Below are 16,850 nucleotides of genomic sequence, written 5' to 3'. Positions count from 1 at the left end.
GCTATGCTAAAGTGTGTTTTGTTCTCCAAGAAATTAAATGCATCATTATCACACAATTATAAAATACTAGTGTCAGGAATTTTTATTCAAAAAGTAATAAGAGAAGCAGATATTAAAACTAGTTCACATGGTTATTTGGGATATAAGCAGAGTTGTGCAGCAGTAGTGCTCTGGGCCCATAATTTGGGATATAGAATTTATGTTTTCTAATGAAAAATCACTAACTTGCATTATTGTTAACAAGAATCTTGTGCATTACCATCAGTTTTCTACATTATAACCTCTTGCTCTACAGTTTGTAAATAACTTTGTCAATAGCAAGCTAATAAACGGGGTGATTCCAATGGATTGAGATAATCTCCAGAGTTTCTGCTACATAATGCCCAGGACTCCATTGAAAGGACACCTAAGAATTTATTTTGCCTAAAAATTTGATCATTTTTTTCACTGTCCTTACCTATTTTCCAAACCTAGTCCTTTTGCTTCACCTTTCAGTCTACGGACAACCCTGTATCTGATTGACTTGTTAATTCTGGGAATGTTTTGCAGATTAATTTGCTTGCCAGAGGTGGTCCCTCTAACTGATGTCTAAGAACCCTAATTAGTTAAGAAAACTTTTTTTAACATTTTCATTGCTACTTATTATTATTATTATTATTATTATTGCTAATATCTCTATTATAAATAATTCACAAGGGCATCTTTCTGACAAAAGACAAAGAGCTGGCTACTAGTAGAAAAAGTACATTTGACTCTGTCAGTGAAAGTGGTAAAGGGATTTGAGAAAATAAGGCAAAGCACTGGCATTATGTGTTAAAACTTTAAATATTATAGAAACATTTACTTAATTTCTAATACTGTTGTTGCTTACAATTAATTAAGATGTTTTCCATGAACCACGCATTACAGCAAATATATTGTTTATACAGATTAAATTTTCATCAAAAGGGACGCCTGGGTGGCTCAGTTGGTTAAGCAGCTGCCTTTGGCTCAGGTCATGATCCCAGCATCCTGGGATTGAGTCCCGCATCGGGCTCCTTGCTCGGCCGGGAGCCTGCTTCTCCCTCTGCTTCTGCCTGCCATTCTGCCTGTGCTTGCTCTCTCGCCCACTCTCTCTGATAAAGAAATAAAATCTTAAAATAAGTAAATAAATTTTCATCTAAAAATTGTAAGTGTATTTTATTGTAGGATCCTGATAAGCATTTTGCAGATGAGAAAAGTGAAATTTAGAAAAGTATGTCTCTTCAAATCCCTCATACAATATCTGGCCTAGATAGAAGGATATACTATCACAATTGAGGAAGATAATTGAGATTACTTAAAATGATAAACTTTACTGTATAGGGTTTTTTAAAAGTTTGCCACAGATTCAGATTCTTTTAAAATATATATCTATTTTGTGTAAAGAGAATGCACTGAGGAGTAAAAAGAAAGTGATATATCAGTGCTACCAACTAATGGCTATAATATCATTACCTTATTTATGAACAATGAAACAGTGTGCAATATTTAAATAAATTTAAATAAATTCCTATTTATTTTATATATTTATAAATTTAAATAAATTCCTATTTATTTATTATTAAAGAAATCCCTCTAACAAACTGTATGTTTTGAAGGTTGCTAGCAGGAAAGTGTTGTACTACATGGAAGTAATCAGAAAATGTGATCTAAAAGTTTGCTTTCAAGGGCGCCTGGGTGGCTCAGTGGGTTAAAATTCTGCTTTCAAGAAGCTATAACAGTAAGTACTGAGCATTAGCTATTATATGCTATGGATGAATAACTGAAATCTACATTTGAAAGTAATGGTACACTATATGTTAACTAATTGAATTTTTAAAAGTTAATAAAAAAAACCACTATTTTATAAAACAATATACCCAACAGGCTCTTTTGCTTTAAAATACTCACTTTGTAATGAGAGTCATTACTTTTGTCTAGCCAATTCTTACACCACTGTTTATCCCTTCCCTGCTTTATCCCTTCCCAGTATCAATAAAGGCTCACTTGGGTTACCTAGAAGCCATGAGAAAGCTTGTAATAGATCTGGCTGGTTTTCACCAGCAATTTGACCACCATGTGCACAGGGAAGTCTATTGATAAAGACTTTATTGCAATAAGTTGCAAATACATGGATGATTTTGAATTCTCTTTCTTGAGGTCTTGTTTCATGATAATAAATTTAGGGTGGCTTATTGGAATGGATGTTATTAACATATCTTCATAGTTCTAAGTACATGGAATTGTAAAATAGATTAATGAATGTGGCATTACTGACAACTGTCCTCATTTTGAAATCAAATTACAGTGTACTCAGATGAGGAAGCAAAGCAGATATGGGATTTTGAGTGAAATAATTTAAAAAAGTCTTAGGGGTATGATCACACTATTGGGTCATTCAGTAGAAAAATGTCAACTGATTGAGATTCTGTGTTCCCTGATTTCAGAGAGAAGTTAAGATAAATAAGTAACACGAGGAGACTAGGAAGCCAAACATAAGTGATAATTTTGTGCCAGGGTGTGTATACATCTGTTTATCTTCTTGTTTTACCACTAAGGTTGCTCCTAGAAGAGAGTTTAAATATGTGTTGGAGCTAATCTCTGTGGATTACACAAGAAACCACATCCTACAGCTCTCCCTGAAACACCCCTAATGATTTCAATGTAATTTGGTTTTTGCATTTTTAGAAATAACAAAATACTTTGCAAACTCATCTACTTTATTACCACCACAAGTGAGTCAGCTGACTCCACATTTTAACACAGTGACAGTCACAGAGGAATGGAGGAATGAGTAGAGTTATCAATATATGTGCTTTTAAGAAGTATGACAGGATAGCAGCTATTTCCAGGAACCAAAACATGGGTCAGCAGCTGTGCAGGAAAAGTGATGGAATAAATTACTCATTTCAGAGGAGTTCTATAACATATTAGTTCTATAATGTATCTTCAGCACCCAATTATGCGCTTTGATCTAAAGATAAGGATTTACAGTTAAGGTCCCATTTATGATTTGACTGGTAGGGTCTGAATCATTTTTACTATTGTTTTGATTATTACTTGAAACCTATAGTAGTACTTGGGATATGTGTTGTGTATTCTGTGAACATGTGCTATTTTTAGATTAGATAACTTCTGTCTCGAACCCCTGTTAATTTGTTTGTTTTGTTTATTTGATAGTGGTTTCAGTAAATGGATATATCTGAAAAATTGCAAAGCCACTATTAAAATAAGTTATTATGATATATAGCATGGAATTGCACATTCCTCTTTTGAATCCGACAGAGCTTCACCATATCCTTAACAACTTGGGAAAAACATGCTATTATTTTTCTTTATAAAATTTCTCCTGTTAGGCTGTGATGGTTGTCATCAGCAGTAACTCCTCTTAAGGCTTTGTCAAAAGAGTTGAAAAAATTGGAAAGGTGTGAATGAAGCTGTTTGCTGAATATAAAGAAAAGAGCATTGAAATACAATTCACACTCTTACTTCTCCTACTATGCTTTCAGATGTTTGACATTTGAAAATTTTGCTTCTAGAAGAGATGCCCTATATAATTCTTACTTTAAGGAGCAAGTTGCTTTTATAATTTTTTTATTATTCTACCATTCAAGTATTTCCATTTAAATTAAATTCAATACCATTTAAAAAAAATCAAAAGTGCAGCCAGTATTCAATTCCTGGGCTAAATAATTTTAGAAAGCTTTATGTTATTGAACCTACAGGGTTTTTCTGTTGTTTTAACTCTTTCTGTGATTTTTCCCATTAGTCACGTAATTGACTGCAATATAACAGACATGGAGGATAAAGAAGAACTGAATAGAACAATCCTTGGCCTCATGAAGTTGAGAATCTAGCAAGGGAGTCAAACAATTCAATCATTCAGAGACAATTTACTGAGTGCCTGGTTTAAGATGAGAACAACAAAACCCCAGCACAGAGAAATCATTTTAGTGGGAGAGATAGATAATAGGTAAGCCAACTTAAAAAAAAAAATCGTACTGGTTTTTCTTTAATAGTGATGCATATTTGAACTAAATAAGCACATTTTAAAAAGAGCAGTGATTGAGAAGAGGCTTTTTAACTGAGTGGTCCGAAAGGGCCTCCCTGAAAAAGTCTGTTTTGAACAGATTTCTGAATAATATCAGCTAGGAAGCTGTGTAAAAATCTTAGGGATGGGTGATTTTTCCAGTCAAAAAACTGTAAAGGCTCCAAAGTCACAATAGAGCTATAAGTTTCTCTAATAAAGTAACTTCTGACAAAGAATGAGAAGAAATAACTAACCCAAGTTTGAAAGAAAAGGGACAGACTTTTTATGGAATTCATATTTAATTAAAGCTCTAAAGGACAAAAATACAATAGAGCAAAATTCTGGTCACGCTGATATACCTAATGAAAGTTCATAAACAAGGTGTGGGTAGCAAAGAGTGTGTGGGAATGTTGGTAAGAACAGTGGGGAAGAGTCATCCCTGAACATGTTCTTAAATGAAGCAATTCTTGTGTTGTTTTAAAGGGTAAATTGGAGTTTGCCTAAGTGATTAGAGAAGGATGCCTCAGCTTATGGAAGTTCAAAGCCATAAAGATGTGATAAACTACTGCAGACATTTTCATGTATATTTGTTGTTGCTTCTAGTAATGGTGATCTAAAAACTCCTACTTAAGACAACTAATAATCCAGACAAAATAGCTTTTAAAGTTAAAAATATCAGAATGATTATAAAAATCAAGGGTGGGATTACTGTGCCAAAATACGAAATACAATGAGAGCCTAGAGATATATGCCCTGAAGCCATTTTAGCTATGAGAGCATTTGAAACTGCTAAAACACACTGAGCTGTGTTGTTAATAGACTCTTGATACTAGAGAAACAAAATTCAAAATCCAGCAGCAATCAAATTTGAGGACTTTGGTACAACCCAAATTTAAGTTGAGATCCCCAAAGCACAAGGAGAAGCAGAAATAAGACTATAGCCTACCTTGCCTTCTGTGTAAACTGAGAAAGTCAATCACTGAATTTGGAGTATGATTGTCTTGTAGAGTCTCCAATATAAGATAAAATCCTGCCAAGGAGGACCATACCATTATTATAGCTCTTAATTATCCCTACTCAATAAGAGTTTCAAATATAATGTCTTGAACATAGCAAAATGTAACAAACCACACAAAGAAAAACTATTAACAAGATTTGATAGACAAAATGGGATTAAGTATGATGTTAAAATGATCAATAAAGATTGTAAAATGGCTTGATTACTCTGCTCAAAGAAATGAGAGGGGAAGCAAATTGAACAAAAACTGAAACTAAAAATATTGAGAAAGGTTTTATAAATGAACCAAATGGATGCTCTAGAACTTTAAAGATATGACAGCTAATTTAAGATACCACAGGGGTGCCTGGGTGGCTCACTTAATTAAACCTCCAATTCTTTTTCCTTTTTTTTTTAACACCTTAATTGTATTTTATTTCTTTCATTTTGGCTCAGGTCATGATGTCAGGGTTGTGAAATAGAGCCCAGAGTTGGGCTCTGTGCTGAGCGTTGGGCCTGCTTAAGATTCTTTCCCCTTCTTTTTCTATCCCTCCCTGTGCTCTCACTTGCTCGCTCTCTCTTGCTTGCAAATAAATAGATAGATACATAGATAATAGACAAAGCAAAATAAAAGCAGATTATGAAAATAAATATAAAGATTTTGAAATGAAAACAAGTTCAAAATAAAATAGAGAAGACCTACACAGCTAAAAGTTCATTCAGAAAATCTATTAAAGAAGTCAGTATGACACAAATCAAAAGATTTGAGCATGTACTTTACAGAAAGGGTAATCCAAATGGCCACTCATATATAAAAACTGTTTATCTTTATTATGAATCTGGAATTAAATTGAATTAAATTAAAAATAAATTAAAACCTAAAATGACATACTATTACACACTTACCATATTGGGCAACAGTAAAATTGTCTTGCAAGAATGTGAAAGAATGAAAGTGCCCATAATAAAAACATTTGAGGTAAGTTGGACAATATTTAGAAAACTTAAAAAACTTAAATAAAGATTTGGTCCATTCCTAGAAATACAACATGGAACTAAATGAATATTTTCACCAGGATATGCACACAGATGATTATAGCTATTTCATTCATAACGGCAGATCAGTAGTGGTCTATTTGCACAATGTTACATTAAATAAGAGAAAATATTAACAAACTGGGAGGAGGGGCTAGGTTGTTATCATAAACAGATCTTCTATGGTGCTGATTATGTTCTATTTCTCAAAATCTTTAAGTTAAAAAAGTTTTCAAATTTATATCTAGATAGATAGATAGATAGATAGGTAGGTAGATGATAGATAGACAAATATCCCAGAAGCTGCAATGCTAGGCTAAGACCAGGCTTTAAAGGGCTTTTCTATGCTCTACTAAATACTTTAAACCATTCATTATATCATAGCTCAGTGTTCAAATCTCCATTTGTTTCCTCAGTTTCCTCATATTTATCTTAAGGTGACCTGATCCAGACTTTTGATCACCTTTGTCTAAATATTTCTATTTTAACAAAGTCCTTTTTAACACTGAGAGTCTAAAACATAGAAAAATACTCTGATTGTTATCTCACTAGAGTGGAAAATATATAGTTACCCATTAACTAATGATATCCATGTCTACATTAGATCCATGACATTTTTAATTCTTGGGAGCTTTTGGTTAAATGAATTTTTTAAGCTTCCTTTAAATGAAGCTTTAAGCCATCACCACATGAATAAAATTAAAGAACTAAATGAAAACAAGCCAAGTATTTACAGAGTAATAGAATGTGCAGTGGAAAGAATACAATTCTGAAATCATAAAGCCTAAATTAGTGTGATGCATCTTTACTAGCCATGTAATCATAAACCAGTTATCTAAATGTGTTAGCCTCAGTTTTTTCACCCATGAAATGGTGATGATAATACTTATTATGCAGAGTTGTTGTGTGGATGTGATGAAGCATGGAGCATGAGAGTCTCATATTCCATGCTAAAATGATAGCTATTTTTATACTTATAATAATTCTAATAATAGTAATTAAATTGTTCAAAATGGTAATATTCATTTATATTGAGGCATTGTATTGACTATTCACAGATACATTTACCAAAATAAATTTCATTTTACTTTACCCCCTCTGAGGATATATATTCCCTAATTCAATATGAATCTCATTATGAATAATAATTATCATAATAAATATGCTGATTTTTCTTCTATTTATTTTTAGTGAAGTATCCTTTACTGAATAAGCAAGTCTGTCTAATTCAAAATTTGCATGCTGCTTTCTTATGAAACTAGATTATAGAGTTGTATGAAATAAATTCATGCAGTTAAGACATTTATGTTTGGAAAAATGGGTGGTCAGTTTAGTATTTCAAAAGAAGATTTTAAATTTAAACCTTAAAACTGAGCTCCTTCAGCCTTATTTATAGGCCATCCTTCATGCTTCATAAGTACTCCTTCATTGTAAACTAAGTAATAGTTTTTGTCACAGTGTCTATAACGAAAATGGATTTTATATTCTATTATTTCAGAGTTCGTTGCAGTTTCTACTTCCTTACTTCCTTTTTTGAAAAATAGATTAATTCTACAAAAAGTTTTTTCCAGCTTTATTGAAAAAAAACGACATATTATAATTTGTAAATGTAAGAAATGATTTCTTATAACATTGCAAACTTTTAACATTGTGTAAATTTTGTACAATTTGATAAATTGGTATACATCTTTATTGCAATATAATCTATATAAAAATGTTAATACATCTACTATCTTGTATAGTTGCCACTGTTTTTTATGCATGTATCGTAAGGAATTTTAAGATCTATTCTCTTAGCAACTTTTATGTATATAGTATAGTAGAGATAAACTTCAGAGGTCTTGTGGGTTTTGTTCCAGACTGCCTCAATAAAGTGATTATCTCAAAAAACTAAGTCAAATTATTATTTTTTTTTGGTTTCCCAGTGCAAATAAAAAATTATGTTTCCCAGTGCATATAAAAAATAATCACTATACTGTACTGTTCAAAAGCATTATGCTTTTTAAGAAAAACCATGTATATACCTTAAGTAAACTAGTTCTGAGTTTTCAGTGGGTCATAATTACTGATCACAGATCACCATAACAAATACAATAATAATGAAAAAACTTGAAATATTGCAAGAATTACCAACATGTGACAGAGAGACACAAAATGAACAAATGTTGTTAGAAAAATGGTGGCAGCAGACCTCTTTTATACAAGATTGCTATAAACTTTCAACTTGTAAGAATGTGATATATGCAAAGTTTAATAAAGGGAAGCACAATAAAAATGTATGTATATATTATTAACTATGATCATCATGCTGTACATTAGATCCCCAGAACTTTTTCATATTATAGTTGCAAGTTTGTACCCTTTGACCACCTTATTCCACCCAGGTTCACCTCTTGTCAACTCAACTCTACGTTTCCATTAGTTTGCCTTTTCCTCAGATTCTGTATGTAAGGGATATCATAATACATAAATTTAAAAAATATATACAATCTTTGAAATATTTCACTTAGTATAACGCCTTCAAGATCCATCCATGCTGTTGTAAATGGCAGTATTTCTTAATTTTTCATGGTTAAGTAGTATTCCATAGTATATTTTTACCATACTTATTTTATTCTTTCATCCATTAATGGATACTGAAGTTATTTCCATCTCTTGCTTAGAGTTAATAATTTTATAATAAACATAAGAGTGCAGATATGTCTTTGAACAGTGATTTCGTTGCCTTTAGATATATACCTAGAAGTGGGATTACTGAATCATATGGTAATTTTACTTTTAATAATATGAATAATCTCCATACTGTTTTCCATACAAATTTATATCCCTATCACAGTGCATAAGTTCCCCATTTTCCCCAATATTTACCAAAATTTGTTAGTTTCAATTTTTGGGTAGTATGTATTATAAGAGGTAGTAATATCTTGCTGTGTTTTTCAGAGGTAAACAACAACAACAACAACATAATGACTTTGCCCTGAGTTTTTTACGTTGAGCACTTTTTAATGCTCCTGTTGGTCATTTATATAACTTTTTTGAAAAAAAAAAGTCTATTGAGATCCTTTTGCTATTTTTTAAATTATATATATTTTTTCTATTTGTATCTGTTGGTTATTAACCTCTTTTCAGATATAAGATTTGTAAGTATTTTCTTACATTCTGTGGATTGTGTTTTCATTCTCTCTCTCTTTTTTTTGGCAATGCAGAAACTTTAGTTTGATGTAGTACCATTTATTTATTTTTGCTTTTTTTGCTTGTGTTTTTGGTCTGGTATCCAGAAAACTATTGGCAAGACCAATGTCAAGGAGAATTTGTCCTATGTTTTCCTTTAGGAAATGTAATGTAGTTTCATGCATAACCTTTAAGTCTTTAATTTATTTCAAGTTAAGACTTATGAGTGATATAAGGTTCCAGTTTCATACTGTTTATGTGACTATTCAGTTTTAAATATCATTTATTGAACAGACTATCTTTACCCATTACATATGTTGGCCCCTGTCAAATATTAGGTGACTGTATGAAAGGATTTATTTCTGGACTCTCAATTCTGTTCTACTTGTTTATGGGTCTGTTTTTATGCCAGTATACTTTATTGTTTTGAGCATGAGGGCTTTGTAGTATAGTTTCAAATCAAGAAGTGTAATTTCTCTTCTTCATTCTTTCTCAGAACTGCTTTTATTATTTGTCGTCTTTTATGGTCTCATATAAATTTTAGGATTCTTTACTTACTTCTGTAAAAAAATAATATTGGATTTTTTTTAAGATTTTTAATTTATTTATTTGACAGAGAGAGATGACAAGCAGGCAGAGAGGCAGGCAGAGAGAGAAGAGGAAGCAGGCTTCCTGCTGAGCAGAGAGCCTGATGCAGGGCTCGATCCCAGGACCCTGGGATCATGACCTGAGCCGAAGGCAGCGGCTTAACCCACTGAGCCACACAGGCGCCCCTAACATTGGATTTTTGATAGGAATTGGATTTACAGATGGTTTTCGGTAGTATGGACATTTTAACAATGTTAATTCTTGCCATTCATAAATATGAGCTATCTTTCCGTTTGTGTCTCCTTCAATTTCTTTATCAATGTCATAGTTTATGGAGTACAGATCTTTCATCTTCTTAGTTAAATCTATTCCTAAGTATTTTATTATTTTTGATGCTATTGTGAATTAGATTGTTTTCTTTATTTTTTCAGATAGTTCATCATTAGAGTGTTAAAATGCTCCTGTCTTGTGCTTACTTTGGCAGCACATATACTAAAATTGGAATGATGCAGAGAAGATTAGCGTGATCACTAAACAAGGATGACATGAAAAACTGGGAAGCATTCCATATTAAAAAGAAATGAAACAAAACAAAATTCTTGTCTGTTATATATTGATCTTGTATTTGGCAGCTTTACTAAATTTGTTTATTCAAAATTTTTTGTGAAGTTTTTAGGATTTTTTAACATGTAAGTTCATGTTATCCAAAAAAATAAAATTTTACTTCTTCCTTTTTTTTTTGGAGTCTTTTATTTCCTTATGTTCCTTGTTTCTCTGGCTAGGACATCCAGTAGTATGTCAAATGAGAGTAGTGAAAGTGGATACACTTGTCTTTTTTCTGATCGTTAAGGGGAAAACTTTCAAACTTTTTTGATTGAATATGAGATTAGCTCTGGGCTTGCAATATGTGTTTTCTCTTTAATAGATTTTTTAAATTATTTTTTAATTTTTTTTATAAACATATAATGTGTTTTTATCCCTAGGGGTACAGGTCTGTGAATCACCAGGTTCACACATTTCATAGCACTCACCATCACTCACCATAGCACTTGCCCTCCCCAATGTCCATACCCCCACCATCCTCTCCCAACACACCTCCCCCCAGCTACCCTCAGTCTGTCTTGTGAGATTCAGTCTTTTATGGTTTGTCTCCCTCCCAATCCCATCTTCTTTTATTTTTCTTTTCGTACGCCCCAAACCGCCTATGTTGCATCTCTACTTCATCATATCAGGGAGATCATAGGATAGTTGTCTTTCTCAGATTGATTTATTTCGCCATGCATAATATCCTCTAGTTCCATCCACAACATCACAAATAGCAGGATTTCATTTCTTTTGATGGCTGCATAGTATTTCATTGTACATATATACTACATCTTATTTATTGATTCATCTGTTGAAGGACATTTAGGTTCTTTCCATAGTTTAACTATTGTGGACATTGCTGCTATAAACATTTGGGTGCATGTGCCCCTTCAGAATGCCACGTTTGTATATGTAGGGTATATACTCAGTACTACAATCACTAGGTCCTAGAGTAGTTCTATTTTCAGCTTTTTGAGGCACCTCCACGCTGTTTTCCAGAGTGGTTGCACCAGCTTGCATTCCCGCGTACAGTGTAGGAGGGTTGCCCTTTCTCCACATCCTCGCCAGCATCTGTCATTGACTGACTTGTTCATTTTAGCCATTCTGAAAGGTGTGAGGTGGTATCTCATTCTGGTTTTGATTTGTATTTCCCTGATGCCAAGTAATGTGGAGCATTTTTTCATGTGTCTGTTGGCCATTTGGATGTATTCTTTGCAGAAATGTCTGTTCATGTCCTCTGCCCATTTCTTCATTGGATTATTTGTTCTTAGGGTGTTGAGTTTGATAAGCTCTTTATAAATTTTGGATACTGGCCCTTTATCTGGTATGTCATTTGCAAATATCTTCTCCCAGATAACTTCTGACAGTCATCTTTTGGCTTTGTTAACTGTTTCCTTTGCTGGGCAAAAGCTTTTTGATCTGAGGAAATCGCTATAGTTCATTCTTTTCCTTGCTTCCCTTGCCTTTGGCGATGTTCCTAGGAAGAAGTTGCTGCTGCTGAGGACAAAGAGGTTGCTATCTGCTCTCTCCTAAAGGATTTTGATGGATTCTTTCTCACATTATACTTCTTCACCCATTTCCAGTCTATTTTCATGTATGGTGTAAGGAAATGATCCAATGTCATTTTTGTGCATGTGGCTGTTCAATTTTCCCGACCCTAAAGCCAGCGGCTCCTTCTCTTCCCCGGGGGCGGCGTGCTGCGCCTTCCCCACACTTGCTCCTGGGGAGGGCGGTGACACAAGTGTGCAACCACGCTTCTCTCTCAAGCAGAGGGGATGCTAGGGCAAAGAGTATTTCGCTCCATGCGGGTATCTTCCAAACTGCTGTGGAGAGTAGCTCAGGCAAGCAGCAGCAGCATCCCCAAACCCAACTCTGATTTCCCAACGAATGCTGTGCTTTCCCAGGGGAGATGCCCAGGCAAAGAGGCTTTCGCTGTATGCGGGATTCTCCCACCGAGGGACTGGGCTCAAGCAAGCAGCAGCAGCCGCAAAACACTTCTCAGCGAATGCTTTGATTTCTCAGAGGCTTTGGCTTGGAGCGAAGAGCACTTCGCCGCTGCTTCCTCAGAAAGGCTCCAGTCGCGTCAGGGAAGAAGAGCTGCAGGAGAGCTGGTGCCTCTTGGTCCTTGCTTACCCGGGCTCCATGTTCGCGTCCTGGGTTCACACTGCCAGCCCGATCTAAGGAGACACAGCCACCACCGTGCAGTAGCGTGCGTAGCCTAGGACGGCACTCTATGCACTACCATCTCTCGGTGTAGGCATCGCTTGGCCTTTTACTCAGGCGCTCAGCAGGACTCGCGGACTAGGCCAGTGCTTTCCCCTCCTGAAAGGACGGTGACAGGATCCCTGCACACTGCCCTGTGCACTGAATAGGGAGTTTTGCGGGACTCCCCCTCTCCTTCCCATTAAACCCCGTGCCTCCTCCAAGCTTCCACATCCTGGTGGAATACGGCATCTGATGGCCAGTTCTTTCTGGGAGTTGTTTCTCGAGTTCAGGGTAGGCGCGTGGTGGCTAGCCCATGTCTCCATCACGGACAGGTGGCCAAGGAGCTGCTCTCTCCTTGAGCCCAAAGGCTTTCTGCATTGACTCCACCTCAGAGTGGAGCCCTTTCCCCTGCCCTAATTTTCCCGTCGTGTCTCCTTAGCAGCCAGGCTTCCGTCGCTCTGCAGTGACAGACGTGTCCCTTAAGGCTCTTTCCACAGGCGCCACCGCGCTTCTCTCTCAGGCAGAGGGGATGCCCAGGCCAAGAGGATTTCGCTCCATGTGGGTTTATCACACCGTGCTGTGGATACTAGCTCCCGCAAGCAGCAGGCAGCATCCCACAGACCTGACTCTGATCCCAAAGAATGCTGTGCTTTCCCAGAGGGGATGCCCTGGCAAAGAGGCTATCGCTCTATGCGGGTTTCTCCCATCGTGCTGGGAATACTAGGCTAAGGCAAGCAACAATAGCAGCCCACAAAACCGACTCTGTTTTCCCAGCGACTCCTATGCTCTCGCAGAGGTTTTCAGCTTGGCGCAAACAGCACTTCGTTGCTGCTTCCTCAGCAAGGCTTTGGTCATTGGCTCTGTCTCGGCAGGGAAGAAGAGCCGCGAGAGAGCTGGTGCCTCTTGGGCCTTGCTTTCCCGGGCTTCAAGTTCGCGCCCGGGGTTCACCTTGCTAAGCCGAACTAAGCAGACACAGTCACAACCCTGCAGCAGCGTGCACGGCCTAGCATGGCACTCTATGCCTATTACCTTCTCCTGGCCTAGGTAAGGCTTTGTCTTTTGCTCAGGCGCTCAGGCAGACTCGGCGTCTAAGCCAGTGACTTCAATACAGGAGGGAGGAGGCGACAGGATCTGTGCACAGGGCCCATGCACTGCGATCGGGAAATGTGGGAGAATGTCTCCACTCCTTCCCCGGCACACCCCCTGCCACCCACATAGCTGCCACATCTTGGTGGAAGACAGCATCTGACTGCCCGTTTCTCCATGGGGTTTTTTCTGCGAGTTCCGGGTATGGCACCTGGGGGCAAGCCCGTCGGCCCTTGGGACAGGTGGCCAAGGAGATGCTGTCTCCTTGGGACCAGAGGCACAGGACAGGCCTGCCTTCTGCCCAGACTCCTTCCTCAGAGTGGAGCACGCGCCTCTGCCCTAGTCGTCCCCTCATGTCTCCTTAGCAGACAGGCTTCCATCTCTCCGCACAGAGAGCAGGTGACACTTGTCTTGCCACTGGCCTGCTGTTCGTGCACAGCAGGCCATTCGGCTTCCCGAGCGTTTCCCGACCCCAAGACCAAGGGCTCCTTCTATTCCCTGGGGGTGGCGTGCTGTTCGTTCCCCACACTTGCTCCTGAGGAGCGCTGTGACAGACGAGTGCTACCACTCTTCTCTCTCAGGCAGAAGGGATGCTAGGGCAAAGAGTATTTCGCTCCATGCGGGTATCTTCCACCGTGCTGCGGAGACTAGCTCAGGCAAGCAGCAGCAGCATCCCCAAACCCAACTCTGATTTCCCAAGGAAAGCTGTGCTTTCCCAGGGGAGATGCCGAGTCAAAGAGGCTTTCGCTGTATGCGCGTTTCTCCCACGGCGAGACTGGGCTCAGGCAAGCAGCAGCAGCCCGCAAAACACTTCTCAGCAAATGCTGTGCTTTCGCAGAGGCTTTGGCTTGGCGCGAACAGCACTTCGCCGCTGCTTCCTCAGCAAGGCTTCAGTCGCGTCAGGGAAGAAGAGCTGCGGGAGAGCTGGTGCCTCTTGGGCCTTGCTTTCCCGGGCTCCATGTTCGCGTCCTGGGTTCACCCTGCCAGGCCGAACTAAGCAGACACAGCCACCACCGTGCAGTAGCGTGCGTAGCCTAGATTGGCACTCTATGCACACTACCATCTCTCGGTGTAGGCATCGCTTGGCCTTTTACTCAGGCGCTCAGGAGGACTCGCGGACTAGGCCAGCGCTTTCCCCACTGGAAAGGAAGGTGACAGGATCCCTGCACACTGCCCTGTGCACTGAACAGGGAGCTTTGCGGGACTGTCCCCTCTCCTTCCCCTTAAACCCCGTGCCTCCGCCAAGCTTCCACATCCTGGTGAAAGACGGCATCTGATGGCCAGTTCTTTCTGGGAGTTGTTTCGCGAGTTCAGGGTAGGTTCCTGGTGGCCGGCCCATGTCTCCACCACGGACAGGTGGCCAAGGAGCTGCTGTCTCCTTGAGCCCAAAGGCTTTCTGCTCAGACTCATTCCTCAGAGTGGAGCCCTTTCCCCTGCCCTAATCTTCCCCTCGTGTCTCCTTAGCAGCCAGGCTTCCGTCGCTCTGCAGTGACAGACGTGTCCCATAAGGCTCTTTCCACAGGCGCCACCGCGCTTCTTTCTCAGGCAGAGGGGATGCCCAGGCCAAGAGGATTTCGCTCCATGCGGGTTTATCAAAACGTGCTGTGGAGACTAGCTCCGGCAAGCAGCAGGCTTCCTCCCACAGACCCGACTCTGATTTCCTAAAGAATGCTGTGCTTTCCCAGAGGGGATGACCCGGTAAAGAGGCTTTCGCTCTATGCGGGTTTCTCCCATCGTGCTGGGAATACTAGGCTAAGGCAAGCAACAAAAGCAGACCACAGAACCGACTCTGTTTTCCCAGCGACTCCTATGCTCTCGCAGAGGTTTTCAGCTTAGCGCAAACCGCACTTCGCTGCTGCTTCCTCAGCAAGGCTTTGGTCATTGGCTCTGTAGCGGCACGGAAGAAGAGCCGCAGGAGGGCTGGTGCCTCTTAGGCCTTGCTTTCCCGGGCTCCAAGTCCGCGACCGGGTTCACCTTGCTAAGCCGAACTAAGAAGACACAGTCACAACCCTGCAGCAGCGTGCGTGGCCTAGCATGGCACTCTATGCCTATTACCATCTCCTGGCCTAGGTAAGGCTTTGTCTTTTGCTCAGGCGCTCAGGCAGATTCGGGGTCTAGGCCGGTGCCTTCACTACAGGAGAGAGGAGGCGCAGGATCTGTGCACACGGCCCGTGCACTGGGATGGGGAACTGTGGGGGACTGTCTCCACTCCTTCCCCGGCACACCCCTGCCACCCACAACGCTGCCACATCTTGGTGGAAGACGTCATCTGACTGCCCGTTTCTCCATGGGGTTGTTTCTGCGAGTTCCGGGTATGGCACCTGGGGGCAAGCCCGTCTGCCCTTGGGACAGGTGGCCAATGAGATAATGTCCCCTTGGGACCAGAGGCAGCGGACAGGCCTGCCTTCTGCCCAGACTCCTTCATCAGAGTGGAGCACGCGCCCCTGCCCTAGTCATCCACTCATGTCTCCTTAGCAGACAGGCTTCCATCTCTCCGCACAGGGAGCCGGTGACACTTGTCTTGCCACTGGCCTGCTGTTCGTGTACAGCAGTCTATCCTGCTTCCCGAGGTTTCCCGACCCCAAGGCCAAGGGCTCCTTCTCTTCCCCGGGGGCGGCGTGCTGCGCCTTCCCCACATTTGCTCCTGGGGAGCTTTGTGACAGACTAGTGCTACCACTCTTCTCTCCCAGGCAGAAGGGATGCTAGGACAAAGAGCATTTCGCTCCATGCGGGTATCTTCCACCGTGCTGCGGAGACTAGCTCAGGCAAGCAGCAGCAGCATCCCCAAACCCAACTCTGATTTCCCAAGGAAAGCTGTGCTTTCCCAGGGGAGATGCCCAGGCAAAGAGGCTTTCGCTGTATGCGGGTTTCTCCCACCGCGAGACTGGGCTCAGGCAAGCAGCAGCAGCCGCCAGAACACTTCTCAGCGAATGCTGTGCTTTCGCAGAGGCTTTGGCTTGGAGCGAACAGCACTTCGCCGCTGCTTCCTCGCACGGCTTCAGTCGCGTCAGGGAAGAAGAGCTGCGGGAGAGCTGGTGCCTCTTGGGACTCACTTTCACGGGCTCCATGTTCGCGTCCTGAGTTCACCCTGCCGGTACGAACTAAGCAGACAAGCCACAACCGTGCAGTAGCGTGCGTAGCCTAGGATGGCAC

General features: G+C 40.1%; 1 non-coding gene across 1 annotated transcript; it reads left to right on the top strand.

Moving 5' to 3' along the window:
• Nucleotides 1–10,289: 10,289 nt before the first annotated feature.
• Nucleotides 10,290–10,396, top strand: LOC131820270 (U6 spliceosomal RNA). The gene has a single exon (XR_009349564.1). It is a non-coding gene; the product is annotated as a U6 spliceosomal RNA (small nuclear RNA).
• Nucleotides 10,397–16,850: the final 6,454 nt, after the last annotated feature.

This window comes from Mustela lutreola, chromosome 17, assembly GCF_030435805.1.
Source record: "Mustela lutreola isolate mMusLut2 chromosome 17, mMusLut2.pri, whole genome shotgun sequence".
Lineage (NCBI taxonomy): Eukaryota > Metazoa > Chordata > Mammalia > Carnivora > Mustelidae > Mustela > Mustela lutreola.
The sequence above is the reverse complement of the archived record's forward strand: the minus strand, read 5'-3'. Positions and strand labels throughout refer to the sequence as shown.